The sequence below is a fragment of the Oncorhynchus nerka genome, linkage group LG18 (genome assembly GCF_034236695.1).
Source record: "Oncorhynchus nerka isolate Pitt River linkage group LG18, Oner_Uvic_2.0, whole genome shotgun sequence".
Classification (NCBI taxonomy): Eukaryota; Metazoa; Chordata; class Actinopteri; order Salmoniformes; family Salmonidae; genus Oncorhynchus; species Oncorhynchus nerka.
The window spans coordinates 814,370-838,532 of NC_088413.1; the positions used below are offsets into that span (position 1 = coordinate 814,370).

The window sequence follows — 24,163 nt, forward strand, 5'->3', positions numbered from 1 at the left end:
TGTGTGTGTGTGTGTGTGTTATCCCTGTGTGTGTGTGTGTGTCAATCCTGTGTTATCCCTGTGTGTGTGTGTGTGTTATCCCTGTGTGTGTGTGTGTGTTATCCCTGTGTGTGTGTGTGTGTGTTATCCCTGTGTGTGTGTGTGTGTGTGTGTGTGTGTTATCCCTGTGTGTGTGTGTGTGTGTGTAGGGCCATGCTGGAACAGAACCCACATGGGGTGGTGTTGAGCACGGATGATTATTTCTGTCATCATGGGGACTACAGCCCACGACCCCTCAGCTTTAGGGAGGCCCACGAATGGAACCACGCTAGAGGTATACACCCTACACCCTAACCCCTCAGCTTTAGGGGACCCTAACCCCTACACCCTATGGGACCCCTACACCCTACACCCTAACCCCCCTCAGCTTTAGGGACCCTGACCCCTACACCCTAACCCCTACAGCCTAACACCCTAACCCCTACAGCCTGGGACCCTAACCCCTACAGCCTAACCCCTACACCCTAACCCTCAGCTTTAGGGGACCCTAACCCCACACCATACACCCTAACCCCTCAGCTTTAGGGGACCCTAACCCCTACACCCTAACCCTCACAGGGGACCCTAACCCCTACACCCTACACCCTAACCCCTCAGCTTTAGGGACCCTAACCCCTACAGCCTAACACCCTAACCCCTACAGCCTAACACCCTAACCCTACATTTACACCCTAACCCTCAGCTTTAGGGGACCCTAACCCCTACAGCCTAACACCCTAACCCCTACAGCCTAACACCCTAACCCCTACAGCCTACAGCCTAACCCCTCAGCTTTAGGGGACCCTAACCCCTACAGCCTAACACCCTAACCCCTACAGCCTAACACCATATTAACCCCCTACAGCCTACATAACCCCTACAGCCTAACACCTAACCCTACAGCCTTACACCCTAACCCCTACATCCTTACACCCTAACCCCTACATCCTTACACCCTAACCCCTACAGCCTAACACCCTAACCCCTACAGCCTAACACCCTAACCCCTACACCCTAACACCCTAACCCCTACAGCCTAACACCCTAACCCCTACAGCCTAACACCCTAACCCCTACACCCAACTAACCCCTACATATTAACCCCTACAGCCTAACTAACCCCTACAGCCTAACACCCTAACCCCTACAGTAACACCCTAACCCCTACATATTGACACCCTAAGTCCCTACAGCCTAACATATCCCCTACAGCCTAACACCCTAACCCCTACACCCTAACTAACCCCTACACCCTAACTCAACCCCTACAGCCTACACTAACTACAGTTACACCCTAACTACATATTACACCCTAAGTTCTACAGCCTAACACCCTAATCCCTACACCCTAATTAACCCTACACCCTAACTAACCCCTACACCCTAATATTAACCCCTACACCCTAACAAACCCCTACAGCCTAACTAACCCTGTTTACACCCTAACACCCTAACCCCTACACCCTAACACCCTAACCCCTACACCCTAACAACCCCTACACCCTAACCCCTAACCCCTACAGCCTAACACCCTTTACACCCTAACACCCTAACCCTACACCCTAACCCCTAATGTTGTTTCCCTAACACCCTAACCCCTACACCCTGGACACCCTAACCCTACACCCTAATTACATTACACCCTAACACCCTAACTTTACACTAGACCCCTAACACCCTAACTGAACCCCTACAGCCTAACACCCTAACTAACCCCTAACCCCTAACCCTCAGCTTTAGGGGACCTTAACCCCTACACCTAACACCCTAACCCCTCAGCTTTAGGGGACCCTAACCCCTACACCCTAACTAACCCCTACACCCTAACTAACCCCTACACCCTAACTAACCCCTACACCCTAACTAACCCCTACACCCTAACTAACCCCACACACCCTAACCCCTAACACCCTAACCCCTACACCCTAACCCCTACACCCTAACCTCTACACCCTAACACCCTAACCCTAAACTACACCCTAACCCCTACACCCTAACCTCTAACACCCTAACCCTAACCCTAACCCCTACACCCTAACCCCTACACCCTAACCTCTACAACCCTAACCCCTACACCCTAACCCCTACACCCTAACCCCTACACCCTAACCCCTACACCCTAATACACCCTAACCTCTACACCCTAACCTCTACACTAAATCTACACCCTAACCCCTACACCCTAACCCCTACACCCTAACCATGTAAATGGTCTCTGTTTCCCATTGAATAACATGGTGTTGATGTGTCCCTAACCCCTATCCCCTAACCCCTCCACCCTAACCCCTACACCCTAACCCCTGCACCCTAACCCCTGCACCCTAACCCTGCACCCTAACCCTACACCCTAACCCTGCACCCTAACCCCTGCACCCTAACCCCTACACCCTAATCCCTACACCCTAACCCCTACACCCTACACCCTAACCCCTACACCCTAACCCCTAACCCTAACCCCTACACCCTAACCCCTACACCCTAACCCCTACACCCTAACCCCTACACCCTAACCCCACGCCCCTAACCCCTACACCCTAACCATGTAAATGGTCTCTGTTTCCCATTGAATAACATGGTGTTGATGTGTCCTCAGCCCAGGAAGTGATGGAGGCCTCTTTCTCTCCTGTTGTTATTGACAACACCAACATATACTATCCCCTAACCCCTACACCCTAACCCCTACACCCTAACCCCTACACCCTAACCATGTAAATGGTCCTGTTTCCCATTGAATAACATGGTGTTGATGTGTCCTCAGCCCAGGAAGTGATGGAGGCCTCTTTCTCTCCTGTTGTTATTGACAACACCAACATATACTACTATCCCCTACACCCTAACCCCTACACCCTAACCCCTACGCCCTAACCCCTACGCCCTAACCCCTACACCCTAACCCCTACACCCCACACCCTAACCCCTACACCCTAACCCCTAACCCTATCCCCTGACCCCTACACCCTGAACACCCTGACCCCTACACCCTGACCCCTACACCCTGACCCCTACACCCTGACCCCTACACCCTGACCCCTACACCCTGGGACCCCTACACCCTGACCCTACACCCTGACCCCTACACCCTGACCCCTACACCCTAAACACCCTAACCCCTACACCCTAACCTCTATCCCCTACACCCTAACCTCTACACCCTAACCCCTAACCCCTACACCCCTAACCCCTACACCCTAACCCCTACACCCTAACCCCACACCCTATCCCCTACACCCTAACCCCTACACCCTAACCCCTACACCCCTAACCCCTACACCCTATCCCCTACACCCTAACCCCTACACCCCTACACCCTGACCCCTACACCCTAACCCCTACACCCCTAACCCCTACACCCCTAACCCCTACACCCTGACCCCTACACCCTAACCCCTACACCCTAACCCCTAACCCCTACACCCTAACCATGTAAATGGTCTCTGTTTCCCATTGAATAACATGGTGTTGATGTGTCCTCAGCCCAGGAAGTGATGGAGGCCTCTTTCTCTCCTGTTGTTATTGACAACACCAACATATACTATCCCCTAACCCCTACACCCTAACCCCTACACCCTAACCCCACCCACCCTAACCCCTATAACCCCCACCCTAACCCCTACACCCTCTCCCCTACACCCTAAAGTGATGGAGGCACCCTAACCCCTCTCCGCACACCCTAACCCCTAACCCTGACCTCTACACCCTAACCTCTACCCCCTAACCCCTACACCCTAACCCCTACCCCTAACCCCTACCCCTAACCCCTACACCCTAACCTCTAACCTAACCCCTACACCCTAACCCCTGACCCTACACCCTAACCTCTACCCCCTAACCCCTACACCCTAACCCCTACACCCTAACCTCTACACCCTAACCTCTACACCCTAACCTCTACACCCTAACCCCTACACCCTAATCCTACACCCTAACCCCTACACCCTAACCCCTACACCCTAACCCCTACACCCTATCCCCTACACCCTAACCCCTACACCCCTACACCCTAACCCTACACCCTAACCATGTAAATGGTCTCTGTTTCCCATTGAATAACATGGTGTTGATGTGTCCCAACCCCTATCCCCTATCCCTAACCCCTACACCCTAACCCCTGCACCCTAACCCCTGCACCCTAACCCCTGCACCCTAACCCTGCACCCTAACCCTGCACCCTAACCCCTGCACCCTAACACCCTACACCCTAACCCCTACACCCTAACCCCTAACACCCTAACCCCTACACCCCTACACCCTAACCCCTACACCCTGACCCCTACACCCTAACCTCTACCCCCTAACCCCTACACCCTAACCCCTATCCCCTAACCCCTACCCCTAACCTCTACCCCCTAACCTCTAACCCCTACACCCTAACACCCTACACCATAACCCCTGACCTCTACACCCCTAACCTCTACCCCCTAACCCCTACACCCTAACCCCTACACCCTAACCCCTACACCCTAACCTCTACACCCTAACCCTACACCCTAACCTCTACACCCTAACCCCTACACCCTAATCTCTACACCCTAACCCCTACACCCTAACCCCTACACCCTAACCCCTACACCCTAACCCCTACACCCTATCCTACACCCTAACCCTAACCCCTAACCCCTACACCCTAACCCCTACACCCTAACCATGTAAATGGTCTCTGTTTCCCATTGAATAACATGGTGTTGATGTGTCCCTAACCCCTATCCCCTATCCCCTAACCCCTACACCCTAACCCCTGCACCCTAACCCCTGCACCCTAACCCTGCACCCTAACCCCTGCACCCTAACCCCTGCACCCTAACCCCTGCTAACCCCTACACCCTAACCCTACGCCCTAACCCCTACGCCCTAACCCCTACGCCCTAACCCCTACGCCCTAACCCCTACACCCTAACCATGTAAATGGTCTCTGTTTCCCATTGAATAACATGGTGTTGATGTGTCCTCAGCCCAGGAAGTGATGGAGGCCTCTTTCTCTCCTGTTGTTATTGACAACACCAACATATACCATCCCCTAACCCCTACACCCTAACCCCTACACCCTAACCCCTACGCCCTAACCCCTACGCCCTAACCCCTACACCCTAACCCCTACACCCCCACACCCTACCCCCTAACTCCTATCCCCTACACCCTAACCCTAACCCCTACCCCTAACCCCTACACCCTAACCCCTACACCCTAACCCCTACACCCTGACCCCTACACCCTGACCCCTACACCCTGACCCCTACACCCTAACCCCTACACCCTAACCCCTACACCCTAACCCCTACACCCCTAACCCCTACACCCTAACCCCTACACCCTAACCCCTACACACTAACCCCTACACCCTAACCCCTACACCCTAACCTCTACACCCTAACCTCTACACCCTAACCTCTACACCCTAACCTCTACACCCTAACCCCTACACCCTAACCCCTATCCCCTACACCCCTACACCCTAACCTCTATCCCCTACACCCTAACCCCTACACCCTAACCCCTCTAACCCCTACACCCTAACCCCTACACCCTAACCCCTACACCCTAACCCCTACACCCTAACCCCTACTCCCTATCCCCTACACCCTAACCCCTACCCCTAACCCCTACACCCTAACCCCTACGCCCTAACCCCTACACCCTAACCATGTAAATGGTCTCTGTTTCCCATTGAATAACATGGTGTTGATGTGTCCTCAGCCCAGGAAGTGATGGAGGCCTCTTTCTCTCCTGTTGTTATTGACAACACCAACATATACTATCCCCTAACCCCTACACCCTAACCCCTACACCCTGACCCCTACACCCTGACCCCTACACCCTAACCCCTACACCCCCACACCCTAACCCCTACCCCCTAACCCCTACACCCTGACCCCTACACCCTGACCCCTACACCCTGACCCCTACACCCTAACCCCTACACCCCCACACCCTAACCCCTACACCCTAACCCCTACACCCTAACCCCTACACCCTGACCCCTACACCCTGACCCCTAACCCCTACACCCTAACCCCTACACCCTAACCCCTACACCCTAACCCCTACACCCTGACCCCTACACCCTGACCCCTAACCCCTACACCCTAACCCCTACACCCTAACCCCTACACCCTAACCATGTAAATGGTCTCTGTTTCCCATTGAATAACATGGTGTTGATGTGTCCTCAGCCCAGGAAGTGATGGAGGCCTCTTTCTCTCCTGTTGTTATTGACAACACCAACATATACTATCCCCTAACCCCTACACCCTAACCCCTACACCCTAACCCCTACGCCCTAACCCCTACACCCTAACCCCTACGCCCTAACCCCTACGCCCTAACCCCTACACCCTAACCCCTACACCCCTGCACCCTAACCCCTGCACCCTAACCCCTGCACCCTAACCCCTGCACCCTAACCCCTACACCCTAACCCCTACACCCTAACCATGTAAATGGTCTCTGTTTCCCATTGAATAACATGGTGTTGATGTGTCCTCAGCCCAGGAAGTGATGGAGGCCTCTTTCTCTCCTGTTGTTATTGACAACACCAACATATACTATCCTCTAACCCCTACACCCTAACCCCTACACCCTAACCCCTACACCCTAACCCCTACACCCTAACCCCTACACCCTAACCCCTACGCCCTAACCCCTACACCCTAACCCCTACACCCCTGCACCCTAACCCCTGCACCCTAACCCCTGCACCCTAACCCCTGCACCCTAACCCCTGCACCCTAACCCCTACACCCTAACCCCTACACCCTAACCATGTAAATGGTCTCTGTTTCCCATTGAATAACATGGTGTTGATGTGTCCTCAGCCCAGGAAGTGATGGAGGCCTCTTTCTCTCCTGTTGTTATTGACAACACCAACATATACTATCCCTAACCCTACACCCTAACCCCACACCCTAACCCCTACACTACGCCCTAACCCCTACACCCTAACCCCTACGCCCTAAACACCCTAACCCCTACACCCCTGCACCCTAACCCCTGCACCCTAACCCCTGCACCCTAACCCTGCACCCTAACCCCTGCACCCTAACCTCTACACCCTAACCTCTACACCCTAACCCCTACACCCTAACCCCTACACCCTAACCATGTAAATGGTCTCTGTTTCCCATTGAATAACATGGTGTTGATGTGTCCCTAACCCCTACACCCTAACCCCTACACCCTAACCCCTGCACCCTAACCCCTGCACCCTAACCCCTACACCCTAACCCCTACACAACCCCTACCCGCACCCCTACACCCTAACCCTAACCTACACCCTACACCCTAACCCTACACCCTAACCCCTACACCCTAACCCCTACACCCTAACCCCTACGCCCTAACCCCTACACCCTAACCATGTAAATGGTCTCTGTTTCCCATTGAATAACATGGTGTTGATGTGTCCTCAGCCCAGGAAGTGATGGAGGCCTCTTTCTCTCCTGTTGTTATTGACAACACCAACATATACTATCCCCTAACCCCTACACCCTAACCCCTACGCCCTAACCCCTACACCCTAACCCCTACACCCCCACACCCTAACCCCTACCCCTAACCCCCACCCTAACCCCTACACCCTAACCCCTACACCCTAACCTCTACACCCTAACCTCTACACCCTAACCCCTGCACCCTAACCCCTGCATCCTAACCCCTGCACCCTAACCCTGCACCCTACACCCTAACCCCTGCACCCTAACCCTGCACCCTAACCCCTGCACCCTACACCCTAACCTCTACACCCTAACCTCTACGCCCTAACCCCTACGCCCTAACCCCTATCTAACCCTACGCCCCTAACCCTACGCCTAACCCCTACGCCCTAACCCCTACGCCCTAACCCCTACACCCTAACCATGTAAATGGTCTCTGTTTCCCATTGAATAACATGGTGTTGATGTGTCCTCAGCCCAGGAAGTGATGGAGGCCTCTTTCTCTCCTGTTGTTATTGACAACACCAACATATACCATCCCCTAACCCCTACACCCTAACCCCTACGCCCTAACCCCTACCCTAACCCCTACGCCTAACCCCTACACCCTAACCCCCCTAACCCCACCCTAACCCCCCCTAACCCTACGCCTAACCCCTACTTCCTAACCCCCACCCCTAACCCCTACACCCTAACCCCTACACCCTAACCCCTACACCCCACACCCTAACCCCCTAACTCCTATCCCCTACACCCTATCCCCTACACCCTAACCCCTACACCCTAACCCCTATCCCCTAACCCCTACACCCTAACCCCTACACCCTAACCCCTACACCCTGACCCCTACACCCTGACCCCTACACCCTAACCCCTACACCCTAACCCCTACACCTAACCCCACACCCTAACCCCTACACCCTAACCCCTACACCCTAACCCCTACACCCTAACCCTACACCCTAACCTCTACACCCTAACCTCTACACCCTAACCTCTACACCCTAACCCTACACCCTAACCCCTATCCCCTACACCCTAACCCCTACACCCTAACCTCTATCCCCTACACCCTAACCCCTACACCCTAACCCTACACCCTAACCCCTACACCCCTAACCCCTACACCCCTAACCCCTACACCCCTAACCCCTACACCTAACCCCTAACCCCTACACCCTATCCCCTACACCCTAACCCCTACACCCTAACCCCTACACCCTAACCCCTACACCCTAACCATGTAAATGGTCTCTGTTTCCCATTGAATAACATGGTGTTGATGTGTCCTCAGCCCAGGAAGTGATGGACTTTCTCTCCTGTTGTTATTGACAACACCAACATATACTATCCCCTAACCCCTACACCCTAACCCCTACACCCTGACCCCTACACCCTGACCCCTACACCCTAACCCCTACACCCCCACACCCTAACCCCTAACCCCTACACCCTAACCCCTACACCCTGACCCCTACACCCTGACCCCTACACCCTAACCCCTACACCCCCACACCCTAACCCCCACCTAACCCCTACACCCTGACCCCTACACCCTGACCCCTACACCCTGACCCCTAACCCCTACACCCTAACCCCTACACCCTAACCCCTACATCCTAACCCCTACACCCTAACCCCTACACCCTAACCCCTACACCCTGACCCCTAACCCCTGACCCTAACCCCTACACCCTAACCCCTACACCCTAACCATGTAAATGGTCTCTGTTTCCCATTGAATAACATGGTGTTGATGTGTCCTCAGCCCAGGAAGTGATGGAGGCTCTTTCTCTCCTGTTGTTATTGACAACACCAACATATACTATCCTCTAACCCCTACACCCTAACCCCTACACCCTAACCCCTACACCCTAACCCCTACACCCTGACCCCTACACCCTAACCCCTACACCCTAACCCCTACGCCCTAACCCCTACGCCCCTAACCCCTACACCCTAACCCCTACACCCCTAACCCCTGCACCCTAACCCCTGCACCCTAACCCCTACACCCTAACCCCTACACCCCCTAACCCCTACACCCTAACCATGTAAATGGTCTCTGTTTCCCATTGAATAACATGGTGTTGATGTGTCCTCAGCCCAGGAAGTGATGGAGGCCTCTTTCTCTCCTGTTGTTATTGACAACACCAACATATACTATCCCTAACCCCTACACCCTAACCCCTACACCCTAACCCCTACACCCTGACCCCTACACCCTGACCCCTACACCCTAACCCCTAACCCCTACACCCTAACCCCTACACCCTAACCCTACACCCCTGCACCCTAACCCCTGCACCCTAACCCCTGCACCCTAACCCCTGCACCCTAACCCCTGCACCCTACACCCTAACCCCTACACCCTAACCCCTACACCCTAACCATGTAAATGGTCTCTGTTTCCCATTGAATAACATGGTGTTGATGTGTCCTCAGCCCAGGAAGTGATGGAGGCCTCTTTCTCTCCTGTTATTATTGACAACACCAACATATACTATCCCCTAACCCCTACACCCTAACCCCTACACCCTAACCCCTACGCCCTAACCCCTACGCCCTATTCCTACTTCCTAACCCCTACACCCTATCCCCTACACCCTAACCCCTACACCCTAACCCCTACGCCCTAACCCCTACGCCCTAACCCCTACGCCCTAACCCCTACACCCTAACCCTACACCCTATCCCCTACACCCTAACCCCTACACCCTAACCATGTAAATGGTCTCTGTTTCCCATTGAATAACATGGTGTTGATGTGTCCTCAGCCCAGGAAGTGATGGAGGCCTCTTTCTCTCCTGTTGTTATTGACAACACCAACATATACTATCCCTAACCCCTACACCCTAACCCCTACACCCTAACCCCTACACCCTAACCCCTACGCCTAACCCCTACACACCCTAACCCCTATCCCCTACACCCTAACCCTAACACCCTAACCCTATCCCCTACACCCTAACCCCTACACCCTAACCCCTACACCCCTAACCCCTACACCCCTAACCCCTACACCCCTAACCCCTACACCCTAACCCCTACACCCTAACCCCTACACCCTAACCATGTAAATGGTCTCTGTTTCCCATTGAATAACATGGTGTTGATGTGTCCTCAGCCCAGGAAGTGATGGAGGCCTCTTTCTCTCCTGTTGTTATTGACAACACCAACATATACCCTGACCCCTACACCCTGACCCCTACACCCTAACCCCTACACCCTAACCCCTACACCCCTACACCCTGACCCCTACACCCTAACCCCTACACCCTAACCCCTACACCCTAACCCCTACACCCCCTAACCCCTACGCCCTAACCCCTACGCCCTAACCCCTACACCCTAACCCCTACACCTAACCATGTAAATGGTCTCTGTTTCCCATTGAATAACATGGTGTTGATGTGTCCTCAGCCCAGGAAGTGATGGAGGCCTCTTTCTCTCCTGTTGTTATTGACAACACCAACATATGCCCCTAACCCCTACACCCTAACCCCTACACCCTAACCCTACACCCTAACCATGTAAATGGTCTCTGTTTCCCATTGAATAACATGGTGTTGATGTGTCCTCAGCCCAGGAAGTGATGGAGGCCTCTTTCTCACCTGACAACACCAACACTATCCTCTAACCCCTACACCCTAACCCCTACACCCTCTACACACCCCTACACCTAACCCCTACATACCCCTACCCCTAACATCTACCCCTACACCATCTAACCCACATCTACCCCTGCACCCAACACCCTAACCCCTACACACCCTACACTAACCCTACACCCTAACCATGTAAATGGTCTCTGTTTCCCATTGAATAACATGGTGTTGATGTGTCCTCAGCCCAGGAAGTGATGGAGGCCTCTTTCTCTCCTGTTGTTATTGACAACACCAACATATACTATCCCCTAACCCCTACCCCTACACCCAACCCCTACACCCACCCTACACATAACCCCCTACACCCTAACCCCTACACCCCTGACCCCCCTACAACCCTACACCCTAACACCCTACACCCTAACCCCTACACCCCTACCCACACCCTCTACACCCTAACCTCTAACCCACCCTAACCCCTACACACCCTACACTAACCATGTAAATGGTCTCTGTTTCCCATTGAATAACATGGTGTTGATGTGTCCTCAGCCCAGGAAGTGATGGAGGCCTCTTTCTCTCCTGTTGTTATTGACAACACCAACATATACAGAGCTCCCTAAAACCCTACGTAACTATGGTCTGTCTCTCTCTTCTTTCTTTAATGTGAAAATACACACACACACACACCTAGACACACACACACACATCTACACCCACATCTACACACACACACACACATCTACACACACATCTACACACACATCTACACCCACATCTACACACACATAGACACACACACACATCTACACCCACATCTACACACACACACATCTACACACATCTACACACATCTACACCCACATCTACACACACACCTAGACACACACACATCTACACACACATCACACACATCTACACACACATCTACACACATCACACACATCTACACACACATCTACACACACACACATCTACACACACATCTACACACACACACATCTACACACATCTACACACACATCTACACACACACACATCTACACACACACACATCTACACACACACATCTACACACACACACATCTACACACACATCTACACACACATCTACACACATCTACACACACATCTACCACACACACACACACACACATCTACACCACACATCTACACACATCTACACACACACCTAGACTACACACACATCTACACCCACATCTACACACACATCTACACACACACATCTACACACACATCTACACACACATCTACACACACACACATCTACACACACATCTACACACACACACATCTACACACACCTACACACACACACACATCTACACATCACACCACACACACACACATCTACACACACATCTACACACACATCTACACACACACACACCTACACCACACACACACACACACACATCTACACCCACATCTACACACACACACACATCACACACACATCTACACACACATCTACACACACACACATCTACACACACACACATCACACACACATCTACACCACATCTACACACACACTACACCCACACTACACACACATCTACACACACATCTACACACACATCTACACACACACACATCTACACACACATCTACACACACATCACACACACATCTACACACACATCTACACACACACACACATCTACACACACACATCTACACACACACACATCTACACACACATCTACACACACACATCTACACACACACACATCTACACACATCTACACACACACACATCTACACACACATCTACACACACACACATCTACACACACATCTACACCCACACCCTACACACACATCTACACACACACACATCTACACACACACCACACACACACACATCTACACACACATCTACACCCACATCTACACACACACACATCTACACACACATCTACACACACACACATCTACACCCACACCACACACACACACACATCTACACACATCTACACACACATCTACACACACATCTACACACACACACATCTACACACATCTACCACACATCTACACACACATCTACACCACACATCTACACCACATCTACACACACATCTACACACACACATCTACACACACCACACATCTACACACACACACATCTACACACACACATCTACACACACACACATCTACACACACATCTACACACACACACTACACACACATCTACACACACATCTACACACACACATCTACACACACACATCTACACACACACACATCTACACACACATCTACACACACACATCTACACACACACATCTACACACACACATCTACACACACATCTACACACACACACATCCTACATCTACACCCACATCTACACACACATCTACACACCACATCTACACACACATCTACACACACACCTACACACACACATCTACACACACATCTACACACACACATACACTACACTACACACACATCTACACTACACACACATCTACACACACATCTACACCCACATCTACACACACACACATCTACACACATCACACATCTACACACACATCTACACACACACACACATCTACACACACATCTACACACACACATCTACACACACATCTACACCCACATCTACACACATCTACACACATCTACACACATCTACACACACACATCTACACACACACACATCTACACCCACATCTACACACACACATCTACATCTACACACACACATCTACACACACACTACATCACACACACTATCTACACACACATCTACACATCTACACACACACACATCTACACATTTAATCTACACACAACACACATCTACACACACACATCTACACACACATCTACACACACACACATCTACACACATCTACACACACACACATCTACACACACATCTACACACACACACACCTACACACACCTACACACACACCCACATCTACATGGTCTGATGTGCTGTGTGTTCCCACAGGCTCTGAGGCACAATCTACAAGGTTTTGTTACACGGGAGCCTCTACACCTGGTGGAAGAACAAACCCACCCACATCTACACCACATAAACACACACATCTACACCTGGAGATCTACCAATAACACACACATCTACGAAACACCACAGATCTACCAATAAAGTTACACATCAAACATCTACACACATCTAAACACACACCTACACACAAACCTGGAGAGGTACCAATAAAGTTATTACGAACACCTGGAGAGGTACCAATACAAGGTTTTGTTATTACTGGTGGAAAACACCTGAGAGGTACCAATAAAGTTATTACGAAACACCTGGAGAGGTACCAATAAAGTTATTACGAAACACCTGGAGAGGTACCAATAAAGTTATTACGAAACAGCTGGAGAGGTACCAATAAAGTTATTACGAAACACCTGGAGAGGTACCAATAAAGTTATTACGAATCACCTGGAGAGGTACCAATAAAGTTATTACGAAACACCTGGAGAGGTACCAATAAAGTTATTACGAAACACCTGGAGAGGTACCAATAAAGTTATTACGAAACACCTGGAGAGGTACCAATAAAGTTATTACGAAACACCTGGAGAGGTACCAATAAAGTTATTTGTTTATTTGGATCCCCATTAGCTTCAGTTCTCACTGTTTCTGAACAGGTGCATGCTGGTCATCATATCTTTGACCTGTCAGTTTCTGAACAGGTGCATGCTGGGCATTATAACTTTGACCTGTAACATGTTTCAGTTCATCATCAATTCAGAGGACTCTGAAAGTTCTCACAGTTAGTTTCTGAACAGATGCATGCTGGTCATCTGAATTCACTTCCTCATACACATCCCGAACAACATATATTACCATATACTTTGAATTGATGTAAATGACCAATATTATGATAGGATAGACTTTGATTTAATGTAAACAAACCACTAATAAAGTTAAGTCGAAATTAAAAACTAAATGGATAACCTCTCCTCTTTCGCCCCTTCTCCCCTCTTTCTCTCCCCTCACCCTCCTCTCCCCCTCTTTCTCTTTCTCCCTCCCTCCCCCTCTCTCCCCATCTCTCTCTCCCTTCCTCTCTTCTCTCCCCTCTCTCTCTTCTCCCCTCTCTCTCTCTGTCTCTCTCTCTCTCTCTCTCTCTCTCTCTCTCTCTCTCTCTCTCTCTCTCTCATTATCTCTCTCTCTCATTATCTCTCTCTCTCTCTCTTCTCTCTCTCTCTCTCTCTCCTCTCTCTCTCTCTCTCTCTCTGTCTCTCTCTCTCTCTCTCTCTCTCTCTTCTCTCTCTCTCTCTCTCTCTCTCTCTCTCTCTCTCTCTCTCTCTTCTCTCTCTCTCTGTCTCTCTCTACCTCTCTCTCTCTCTCTCTCTTCTCTCTCTCTCTCTCTCTCCTCTCTCTCTCTCTCTCTCTCTTCTCTCTCTCTCTACCCTCTCTCTCTCTCTCTCTCTCTCTCTCTCTCTTCTCTACCTCTCTGTCTCTCTCTACTCTCTCTGTCTCTCTCTCTTCTCTCTCTCTCTCTCTCTCTACCTCTCTCTCTCTCTACTCTCTCTCTCTCTCTCTCTCTCTCTCTCTCTCTGTCTCTCTCTCTCTCTCTGTCTCTCTCTCCTTCTCTCTCTCTCTCTCTCTCTCTCTCTCTCTCTCTCTCTCTCTCTCTCTCTCTCTCTCTCTCTTCTCTCTCTCTCTCTCTCTACCTCTGTCTCTCTCTACCTCTCTCTGTCTCTCTCTCTCTCTCTCTCTCTCTCTCTCTCTCTCTCTTCTCTACCTCTCTCTCCCTCTCTCTCTCTCTTCTCTTCTCTCTCTCTCTACCTCTCTGTCTCTCTCTTTTCTCTTCTCTCTCTAGACGTACTAGGCACAGTGTTAAAGCAGAGAAGATCCGTTGGATGATGGAAAATTATGATCGTCACGTGACCATTCACTCCATCATGGGGAGCGCTCACCCCAAACTACCCCCCCATTACGACCCAACACGACCCCCCCATCACGACGCCAAACTACCCCCCCAACAGGACCCAACACGACCCCCCCATCACGACGCCAAACTACCTCCCCAACAGGACCCAACACGACCCCCCCATCACGACGCCAAACTACCTCCCCAACAGGACCCAAGCCCAACCCATCAGGAGGCCAAACTACCCCCCAACAGGACCCAACACGACCCCCCCATCACGACGCCAAACTACCCCCAACAGGACCCAAGCCCACCCCATCAGGAGGCCAAACTACCCCCAACAGGACCCAAGCCCAACCCATCAGGAGGCCAAAACTACCCCCCAACAGGACCCAAGCCCATCCCATCAGGAGGCCAAACTACCACCCCATCAGGAGGCCAAACTACCCCCCCATCAGGAGGCCAAACTACCCCCCATCAGGAGGCCAAACTACCCCCCATCAGGAGGCCAAACTACCCCCATCAGGAGGCCAAACTACCACCCCATCAGGAGGCCAAACTACCACCCCATCAGGAGGCCAAACTACCACCCCATCAGGAGGCCAAACTACCACCCCATCAGGAGGCCAAACTACCACCCCATCAGGAGGCCAAACTACCAACCCATCAGGAGGCCAAACTACCACCCCATCAGGAGGCCAAACTACCACCCCATCAGGAGGCTAGCCCGTCACAGTAAGTTTCCTCAACACACCCAGACTGCATCTCAAACTACCCCCCAACAGGAGACTAGGGATAGGGTCAGGGATAGGGTCAGGGATAGGATCAGGGATAGGGTCAGGGATAGGGTCAGGGATAGGTTCAGAAATAGGGTCAGGGATAGGATCAGGGCCCAGGGATAGGGTCAGGATAGGATCAGGGGCAGGGATAGGATCAGGGATAGGATCAGGGATAGGGTCAGATTTAGGATCAGGCACAGGGTCAGGGATAGGGTTATGATCAGGGATAGGGTTAGGGATAGGGTCAGGGATAGGGTCAGATACAGGATCAGGGATAGGATCAGGGATAGGATCAGGGTTAGGATCAGGGTTAGGATTAGGGATAGGGTCAGGGATAGGGTCAGGGTTAGGATTAGGGATAGGGTCAGGGATAGGGTCAGGGTTAGGATTAGGGATAGGGTCAGGGATAGGATTAGGGATAGGGTCAGGGATAGGGTCAGATACAGGATCAGGGATAGGATCAGGGATAGGGTCAGGGATAGGGTCAGGGATAGGATCAGGGATAGGGATAGGATCAGGGATAGGATCAGGGATAGGATCAGGGATAGGATCAGGGATAGGGTCAGGGATAGGGTCAGGGATAGGATCAGGGATAGGGTCAGATACAGGGCCCAGGGTTAGGGTTAGGGCCCATGGTTAGGGCCAGGACTAAGGTTAGTTTCAGGCTGCATCACAATAGATCCCTTGATTTGAAGTCACAATGAAAAGGTGATCTCTGTCTCTCTGTCTCTCTTTCTCCTGATAGGCCCAAGTCCTCAGACAAGGCCCGCCGCGACCTGGTAGGAGAGCAGCGATTGGTCCAGGGCTCTGAGAGGTCCTGCCCCCAGCTCTCCTCCTCGCTTCCCGACGTGTCGTCGGCCGGCCGCTCCGGGAGAGCCATAACCCCGGATCACAGCTCTGCCCACGGGTCCACAGGTTCCGTCTCCCTCAGTGGAAAGGCCTCAGAAAAATGTGGAATTCTGGACAATTCTAAAATTCTGGATGAGGAGGATATTCTTGATTTAGGAGCGGTGGTCTCTGAACCGGAAGCTCCGTGGCAACCGGACGACGAGGGGAACAGGGGGGAGGAAGAGGGAGAGACAGGAATTCCCCACTGTCTGGTGGAGTCTGTGTTTAGTGCAGATTTCCATGGTGACGACGAGAGGCCCGTGGCTTTCTCCGAGTCGATTGGTCAGAGGGTGAGGAAAGAGAGGAGGAGTAGAACTAGGAAGACGGACTCTGATAGGCTGGAGCCTGCTGTCATAGTGAAGGACACTAGCCAATCAGTGAGCGAGGGGATGAGAGAGAGAGGATGGAGGAGGGAAGTTGGTGGGAGAAATGGGTGATGGGGAGAGCAGGTGTGGGATGGGGAGAGAGGGTGAGGGATGGGGGAGAGAGGGTGAGGGATGGGGGAGAGAGGGTGAGGGATGGGGGAGAGAGGGTGAGGCCTGAGTTGTTGGAGTTTGTTGGAGACTGGCCTTCAGAGGAGGTACTGGAGCAAAGAAGAGGAGGAGGAAGGAATGGGAGGCGCCCTGGGAGGGAGAAAGAGGGAGGTGGTGAGGGGGAGGAGGCAGATCCCAGAGGCAGCCAATCAGAAGGGCATCCTGGTCGCGAGCCTCATGTCACAGAGTTCCAGAAGCTTCTAGAGCTCTTACAGATGGGTGTTGACTCCTCCCCCCTGCCCACCTGCCCCTCCCCCGTCCCCTCCCTTAGCTCAGACCGTTCACTTGGAGAAGGAGGAGAGAGGGGTGAGGCAGGAGGAGAGAGGGGTGAGGCAGGAGAGAGGGGGAGGCAGGAGGAGAGAGGGGTGAGGCAGGAGGAGAGAGGGGTGAGGCAGGAGGAGAGAGGGGTGAGGGAGGAGGAGAGAGGGGTGAGGCAGGAGGAGAGAGGGGTGAGGCAGGAGGAGAGAGGGTGTGGGAGGAGGAGAGAGGGGTGAGGCAAGAGGGAGGAGAGGGGAGGCGGATAAAGACCGAGTCCTGAGTCGGGAGGAATTACCTGACTGTGTGTTGGCTAACCCTAACTCAACCCAGGTGGTTGGATCCAATACCGTGGAGCAGAGGGAGGGAGAGACCATTCAGGCCGCCGGAGAGGGGGGGACTCAGGGTTTAGTTGAGAAAGACTTGTTGGAGGTAGGAGGAAGCCATCTTGGTAAGGTCAGTCAGTGTACTGATAGTGACAGCCATATTGGTGAGGGCAGTGTGGAAGCTGGTGAAGGCAGCCATGTTGGTGAGGTCAGTCAGTGCACTGACGCTAGTGAGACCAGGATGGAAGGTGAAGTCGGCCATCTTGGTGGGGGCAGTGAGGAGCGGAGGCAGAGTCGCAGGGCTGAGAAACAGTGCAAGCTGGCGCTCACCTTCACAAACAACACCCCTCCCTCCCCCAAACCACAGACAGACCCTGACCTCGACCCTAACTCTGACCTTGCCCCTAATCTTGACTCTGACCTCGACCCTAACTCTGACCTTGCCTCTAATCTCGACTCTGACCTCGACCCTAACTCTGACCTTGCCCCTAATCTCGACTCTGACCTCGACCCTAACTCTGACCTTGCCCCTAATCTTGACTCTGACCTCGACCCTAACTCTGACCTTGCCCCTAATCTCGACTCTGACCTCGACCCTACTCTGACCTTGCCCCTAATCCACTCTGACCTCGACCCTAATCTCCACTCTGACCTCGACCCTAATCTCCACTCTGACCTCGACCCTAATCTCCACTCTGACCTCGACCCTAATCTCCACTCTGACCTCGACCCTAATCTCCACTCTGACCTCGACCCTAACCCTAACTCTGACCTCGACCCTAATCTCCACTCTGACCTCGACCCTAATCTCCCCTCTGACCTCGACCCTAATCTCCACTCTGACCTCGACCCTAATCTCCACTCTGACCTCGACCCTAAGCCCTAATGACCTCGACCTGACTTGACCTCAACCTTAATCTCGACTCTGACTTTAGCCCTAACCTCGACTCTGACTTTAGCCCTAACCTTGACCCTAATCTCGACTCTGACCTTAACCCTAATCTCGACTCTGACCTTAACCCTAACCTCAACCCTGACCTCAAACCTAACCTCGACCCTGACCTTAACCCTAACCTCAACCCTAATCTCGACTCTGACCTTAACCCTAACCTCAACCCTGATCTCAACCCTAACCTCGATCTCAACCCTAACCCCAGCCCTAACCTCAAACCTAACCTCCAACCTGACCTCTACCCTAATCTCAACCCTGACCTTAACCCTAACCCCCACCGCCCCTCCCCTCCTCCGTCATTGGCCGACACAGATCACTCCTCCCAGACCGACCCGCAAGACTTCGCCTTCCTCTGGCGTCTCGACCACAATCGTCACGACAACCCAACCGAGGCCGCGGGATACCACTTTCCCCCTAACAACACCCTCGCCATTCTCCACGGCAACCCTTCCCGTTTCCTCCCAGAGGTATCGGCGGCGGTCTCGGCCGGCGTTGCGGTTCACCCCTCCGGCCAGCGCGTGGTGCCGTACCGCGTGACGCACGAGAAAGGGAGCCAGGTGGAGGAGAGGGAGCTGGAGGAGGGCCGGACCAGACAGCAGAACCTCGTCATTCTCAGACGCCATTTTAAACTGGTCAACAGACACACTCTGGAGGACCTCTATGACACGTGTCAGCAGGTCGGGATGTTTGTTGTTTATTATTATTATTATTGTTGTTGTTGTTATTATTATTGTTGTGTGTTGTTGTTATTATTATTATTGTTTGTTGTTGTTGTTGTTATTATTATTGTTGTTGTTGGTGTTGTTATTATTATTGTTGTGTTGTTGTTGTTGTTGTGTGTTATTATTATTGTTGTGTGTTGTTGTTGTTTATTATTGTTGTTTGTTGTTGGTGTTGTTATTATTATTGTGTTGTTGTTGTTGTTGGTGTTGTTATTATTATTGTTGTGTGTTGTTGGTGTTGTTGTTGTTGTTGTTGGTGTTGTTATTATTATTGTTGTGTTGTGTTGTTGTTGTGTTGTTGTTGTTGTTGTTGTTGTTATTATTATTGTTGTGTGTTGTTGTTGTTGGTGTTGTTGTTGTGTGTTGTTATTATTATTGTTGTTGTTGTTGTTGTTGTTGGTGTTGTTATTATTATTGTTGTGTTGTTGTTGTTGTTATTATTATTGTTGTTGTTGTTGTTGGTGTTGTTATTATTATTGTTGTTGTTGGTGTTGTTGGTGTTGTTATTATTATTGTTGTTGTTGTTGTTGTGTGTTATTATTATTGTTGGTGTTGTTATTATTATTATTTGTGTGTTGTTGTTGTTGGTGTTGTTATTATTATTGTTGTGTGTTGTTGTTGTTGGTGTTGTTATTATTATTGTTGTGTGTGGTTGTTGTTGTTGGTGTTGTTATTATTATTGTTGTGTGTTGTTGTTGTTGGTGTTATTATTATTATTGTTGTGTGTTGTTGTTGTTGGTGTTGTTATTATTATTGTTGTGTGTTGTTGTTGTTGGTGTTGTTATTATTATTGTTGTGTGTTGTTGTTGTTGTTGTTGTTATTATTATTGTTGTGTGTTGTTGTTGTTGGTGTTGTTATTATTATTGTTGTGTGTTGTTGTTGGTGTTGTTATTATTGTTGTTGTTGTTGTTGGTGTTGTTATTATTATTGTTGTTGTGTTGTTGGTGTTGTTATTATTATTGTTGTGTGTTGTTGGTGTTGTTATTATTATTGTTGTGTGTTGTTGTTGTTGTTGTTGTTATTATTGTTGTGTGTTGTTGTTGGTGTTGTTATTATTATTGTTGTTGGTGTTGTTATTGTTGTTGTTGTTGGTGTTGTTATTATTATTGTTGTGTTGTTGTTGTTGGTGTTGTTATTATTATTGTTGTGTTGTTGTTGTTGTTGTTGTTGTTGTTGTTGTTGTGTGTTGTTGTTGGTGTTGTTATTGTTGTTGTTGTTGTTGGTGTTGTTATTATTATTGTTGTGTGTTGTTGTTGTTGTTGTTATTATTATTGCTTATTGTGTGTTGTTGTATTGACTGAGGCTCTATCTGTGTAAAGGAAGTAAACCTTGTCTGAGCCAGAACAGCCTATTTCCTCTTGCCCTATTGGCTCCTGCCCTATTTCCTCTTGCCCTATTGGCTCTTGCCCTATTTCCTCCTGCCCTATTGGCTCCTGCCCTATTTCCTCTTGCCCTATTGGCTCCTGCCCTATTTCCTCTTGCCCTATTGGCTCCTGCCCTATTTCCTCTTGCCCTATTGGCTCTTGCCCTATTTCCTCTTGCCTTATTGGCTCTTTCCCTATTTCCTCCTGCCCTGATTGGCCCCTGCCACTATTTCCTCTTGCCCTATTGGCTCCAGCTTATTTCCTCTTGCCCTATTGGCTCCTGCCCTAGTCTTTCCTCTTGCCCTATTGGCTCTTGTACCCTATTTCCTCCTGCCCTATTGGCTCCTGCCCTATTTCCTCTTGCCCTATTGGCTCCTGCCCTATTTCCTCTTGCCCTATTGGCTCCTGCAGGACACTATTTCCTGTTGCCCTATTGAGCTCCTGCCCTATTTCCTCTTGCCCTATTGGCTCTTGCCCTATTTCCTTCTGCCCTATTGAATCCTGCCCTATTTCCTCTTGCCCTATTGGCTCCTGCCCTATTTCTCTCTTGCCCTATTGGCTTTACCTTGCCCTGGACAGGACCCTATTTCCTCTTGACCTGATTGGCTCCTGCCCTATTTCCTGTTTCTTGATGTACCAGGACAGACAGGACACTAGTCTATCTCCTGTTTCTGTAGTCCGGTGTGATGTGAGGCAGACAGGACCTAGTCTGTCTCCTGTTTCTAGAGTGAGGCAGTAGGGCTGTACACCCCTGGACAGGACCTAGGCCTATGTCTGAGGCAGTATGGGCCCCGGCCCCTATATAGCGAGGCAGTAGGGCCCCGTCCCCTATATAGCAAGGCGATGCAGTAGGGCCCCGTCCCCTATATAGCAAGGCGAGGCAGTAGGGCCCCGTCCCCTATATAGCAAGGCGAGGCAGTAGGGCCCCGTCCCCTATATAGCGAGGCAGTAGGGCCCCGTCCCCTATATGGGGAGGCAGTAGGGCCCGTCCCCTATATGGGGAGGCAGTAGGGCCCCGCCCTATATGGGGAGGCAGTAGGGCCCCGTCCCTATATGGGAGGCAGTAGGGCCCCGTCCCCTATATGGGGAGGCAGTAGGGCCCCGTCCCCTATATGGGGAGGCAGTAGGGCCCCCCCCCTATGGGGAGGCAGTAGGGCCCCGTCCCCTATATGGGGAGGCAGTAGGGCCCCGTCCCCTATATGGGGAGGCAGTAGGGCCCCGTCCCCTATATGGGGAGGCAGTAGGGCCCCGTCCCCTATATGGGGAGGCAGTAGGGCCCCGTCCCCTATATGGGGAGGCAGTAGGGCCCCGTCCCTATATGGGGAGGCAGTAGGGCCCCGTCCCCTATATGGGGAGGCAGTAGGGCCCCGTCCCTATATGGGAGGAGTAGGGCCCCGCCCCCTATATGGGAGGCAGTAGGGCCCCGCCCCCTATATGGGGAGGCCGTAGGGCCCCGCCCCCTATATGGGGAGGCAGTAGGGCCCGCCCCCTATATGGGGAGGCAGTAGGGCCCCGTCCCCTATATGGGGAGGCAGTAGGGCCCCGCCCCTATATGGGGAGGCAGTAGGGCCCCGTCCCTATATGGGGAGGCCGTAGGGCCCCGTCCCTATATGGGGAGGGAGGCCCCGTCCCTATATGGGGAGGCCGTAGGGCCCCGTCCCCTATATGGGGAGGCCGTAGGGCCCCGTCCCCTATATGGGGAGGCAGTAGGGCCCCGTCCCCTATATGGGGAGGCAGTAGGGCCCCGTCCCCTATATGGGGAGGCCGTAGGGCCCCGTCCCCTATATGGGGAGGCAGTAGGGCCCCGTCCCCTATATGGGGAGGCAGTAGGGCCCCGTCCCCTATATGGGGAGGGGAGGCAGTAGGGCCCCGTCCCCTATATGGGGAGGCAGTAGGGCCCCGTCCCCTATATGGGGAGGCAGTAGGGCCCCGTCCCCTATATGGGGAGGCAGTAGGGCCCCGTCCCCTATATGGGGAGGCAGTAGGGCCCCGTCCCCTATATGGGGAGGGGAGGCAGTAGGGCCCCGTCCCCTATATAGTGAGGCAGTAGGGCCCCGTCCCCTATATGGGGAGGCAGTAGGGCCCCGTCCCCTATATGGGGAGGCAGTAGGGCCCCGTCCCCTATATGGGGAGGCAGTAGGGCCCCGTCCCCTATATGGGGAGGCAGTAGGGCCCCGTCCCCTATATGGGGAGGCAGTAGGGCCCCGTCCCCTATATGGGGAGGCAGTAGGGCCCCGTCCCCTATATGGGGAGGCAGTAGGGCCCCGCCCCCTATATGGGGAGGCAGTAGGGCCCCGTCCCCTATATGGGGAGGCAGTAGGGCCCCGTCCCCTATATGGGGAGGCAGTAGGGCCCCGTCCCCTATATGGGGAGGCCGTAGGGCCCCGTCCCCTAT

The 24,163-nt window shown here is 52.1% G+C and overlaps 1 pseudogene; it reads left to right on the forward strand.

Annotated features, from left to right (window-relative positions):
• LOC135561958 (uncharacterized) overlaps positions 1–24,163 on the forward strand; it is a 73,130-nt pseudogene that overhangs the window by 11,796 nt on the left and 37,171 nt on the right.